The following is a 3,381-nucleotide window of genomic DNA, read 5'->3' as shown; positions in this document are numbered from 1 at the left end:
TGAGTTAGTAGATGCGTATACCAAGTTGAATGCCATTGTTAGAGATCACAATTTCGTGCACCAAGTTTTTGGCGCCGTTGCCGGGGATTGTTCAAGTTTGGACAACTGACGGTTCATCTTGTTGCTCAGATTAAGTAATTTTCTTTTTGTTTTACTTTCAAAAATTTTTCAAAAAAAAATTATCCTTTTTTTCGAAAAAAATTTTTAATTAAAAATAAATTATTCTATGGCTTCAGAATTTTTAAGAATGGATTCTAGAGTTTCATGAAGCATGTTGAATCCTGGCTGGTTATAAAACCATATCCAAATTCTTTTGGACTAAGGCTTCAACTAATCACCACAATGCATGTAATTCCATCCTAAAGCTGGCTGGCTATTAAGCCATGCCCAACCCTTGGATTGGAGCTTTAGGCTAACATTGAAAGATTCCTGGAATTCTTCTTAGAAATTTTGAATTTCTTATTTTATTTTTCCTATATGTTTTTGAAAATAATACAAAAATCCAAAAAAAATTAATAAAATCATAAAAATAAAAAATATTTTGTATTTCTTGTTTGAGTCTTGAGTCAATTTTTAAGTTTGGTGTCAATTGCATGTTTTTAAAATTATTATGCATTTTTCAAAAATTCATGCATTCATAGTGTTCTTCATGATCTTCAAGTTGTTCTTGGTAAGTCTTCTTGTTTGATCTTGATGTTTTCTTGTTTTGTGTATTTTCTTGTTTTTCATATGCATTTTTCGCTTGTTAGAGTCCAAGCATTAAAGATTTCTAAGTTTGGTGTCTTGCATGTTTTCCTTGCATTAAAAATTTTTCAAAAATATGTTCTTGATGTTCATCATGATCTTCAAAGTGTTCTTGGTGTTCATCTTGATATTCATTGTGTTCTTGCATGCATCATGAGTTTTGATTTATAATTTTTATGTTGTGAGTCATTTTTGTTGTTTTTCTCTCTCATCATTAAAAATTCAAAAATAAAAAATATCTTTTCTTTTTTTCTCTCAAAATTTCAAAAATTTGGGTTGACTTAGTCAAAAAATTTTAAAATTAGTTGTTTCTTACAAGTCAAGTCAAATTTTCAAATTTTAAAAATCTTATCTTCTCAAAACTTTTTCAAAAAAATATATCTTTTTCATTTTTTATTTATTTTTGAAAATCTTTTAAAAAAAATATTTTTCAAAAATATTTTTCTTAATTTTATATTTATTTTCGAAAATTATGCTAACAATTAATGTGATTGGTTCAAAAATTTGAAGTTGTTACTTTCTTGTTAAGAAAGGTTCAATCTCTAAATTCTAGAATCATATCTTTTAATTTCTTATTAGTCAAGTAATAATTTTAATTTTAAAAATTAAATCTTTTTTAACCATATCTTTTCTATCTTATCTTCTTATCATATCTTTTATATCATATCTTTTTCAAAAATTTTATCTTATCCAAAAATTTAATTTCAAAATATCTTCTTATCTTCTTATCTTTTCAAAATTGATTTTCAAATCTTTTTCAATTAACTAACTAACTTTTTGTTTGCTTCTTATCTTTTTCAAAACCACCTAACTACTTTTCTCTCTCCAATTTTCGAAAATATCTCCTCCTTTTTCAAAATTCTTTTAGTTAATTAATTGTTTTTAATTTTAAATTTTATTTTATTTCTTAATTTTTGAAAATTATTAACTCATTTTCAAAATTCATTTTCGAAAATCTCTCTGTCCTCTTATTCTATTTATTTATTTATTTATTTATTAACACTTCTCTTCACCTCTCTTCATCTCAATTCACTACCCCTATCCTTACCCTTCTGTTTGTATTCTCCTTTCTTTATTCCCTTTCTTCTTCTACTAACAATAAGGAACCTCTTTACTGTGACATAGAGGATTCCTCTTCTTTTCTTGTTTTCGTCTCTTTCATATGAGCAGGAACAAGGAAAAAGGCATTCTTGTTGAAGCTGATCCAGAACCTGAAAGAACTCTGAAGAGGAAACTAAGAGAAACTAAATTACAACAATCCAGAGACAACCTTACTGAAATTTTCGAACAAGAGAAGGAGATGGCAGCCGAACCTAACCACAATAATGCAAGGAGGATGCTTGGTGATTATACTACACCTACTTCCAAGTTTGATGGAAGAATCATCTCAATTTCCACCATTGGAGCAAACAATTTTGAGCTGAAACCTCAACTAGTTGCTCTAATGTAACAAAACTGCAAGTTTCATGGACTTCCATCAGAAGATCCCTATCAGTTTTTAACTGAGTTCTTGCAGATCTATAAGACTGTAAAGACGAATGGAGTAGATCCTGAAGTCTACAGGCTCATGCTTTTCCCTTTTGCTGTAAGAAACAGAGCTAGAACATGGTTGGATTCACAACCTAAAGATAGCCTGGACTCATGGGATAAGCTAGTCACGGCCTTCTTGGATAAATTCTTTCCTCCTCAGAAGCTGAGCAAGCTTAGATTGGATGTTCATACATTCAACAAAAAGATGGTGAATCCCTCTATGAAGCTTGGGAAAGATACAAGAAGATGACCAAAAGGTGTCCTTCTGACATGTTTTTAGAATGGATCATTCTGGATATATTCTATTATGGTCTATCTAAATTTTCTAAGATGTCACTGGACCATTCTGCAGGTGGATCCATTCACCTAAATAAAACGCCTGCAGAAGCTCAAGAACTTATTGACATAGTTGCAAATAACCAGTTCATGTACACTTCTGAGAGGAATTTCGTGAATAATGGGACGCCTCAGAAGAAGGGAATTCTTGAGATTGATGCTTTGAATGCCATATTGGCTCAAAACAAAGTGGACTCAGCAAGTCAACATGATTTCCCAAAGTCTGAATGGATGGCAAAATGCATCCAACAGTACTAAAGAGGCATTTTCTGAAAAAAAAAAGCTTATGATTCTGAGAACCCTGCAATGGCAGAGGTAAATTACATGGGTGAACCTTAGGGAAACACCTATAATTCATCATGGAGAAATCACCCAAATTTCTCATGGAAGGATCAACAAAAGCCTCAACAAGGCTTTAACAATGGTGGATGAAATAGGCTGAGCAATAGCAAGCCTTTTCCATCATCTTCTCAGCAACAGACAGAGAATTCTGAGCAAAGCACTTCTAATTTAGCTAATCTAGTCTCTGATCTATCTAAGGCCACTTTAAGTTTCTTGAGTGAAACAAGATCCTCCATTAAAAATTTGGAGGCACAAGTTGGCCAGCTGAGTAAGAAAGTTACTGAAACCCCTCCTAGTACTCTCCCAAGCAATGCAGAAGAGAATCCAAAGAGATGGTGCAAGGCCATTGATTTACTCAACATGGCCGAATGCAAGAAGGAGCGAGAGGACATGAATCCCAATGAAGAAGACCTCATGGGACGTCTCTCA

The 3,381-nt window shown here is 31.9% G+C and overlaps 1 non-coding gene across 1 annotated transcript; it reads right to left on the bottom strand.

Annotated features, from left to right (window-relative positions):
- Window positions 1-2,443: 2,443 nt before the first annotated feature.
- On the bottom strand, window positions 2,444-2,546 carry LOC112700053 (small nucleolar RNA R71). Its single transcript, XR_003152977.1, has one exon. It is a non-coding gene; the product is annotated as a small nucleolar RNA R71 (small nucleolar RNA).
- Window positions 2,547-3,381: the final 835 nt, after the last annotated feature.

The sequence above is a fragment of the Arachis hypogaea genome, chromosome 6 (genome assembly GCF_003086295.3).
Source record: "Arachis hypogaea cultivar Tifrunner chromosome 6, arahy.Tifrunner.gnm2.J5K5, whole genome shotgun sequence".
Lineage (NCBI taxonomy): Eukaryota > Viridiplantae > Streptophyta > Magnoliopsida > Fabales > Fabaceae > Arachis > Arachis hypogaea.
This window is presented reverse-complemented; position numbering and strand designations above follow the sequence as displayed.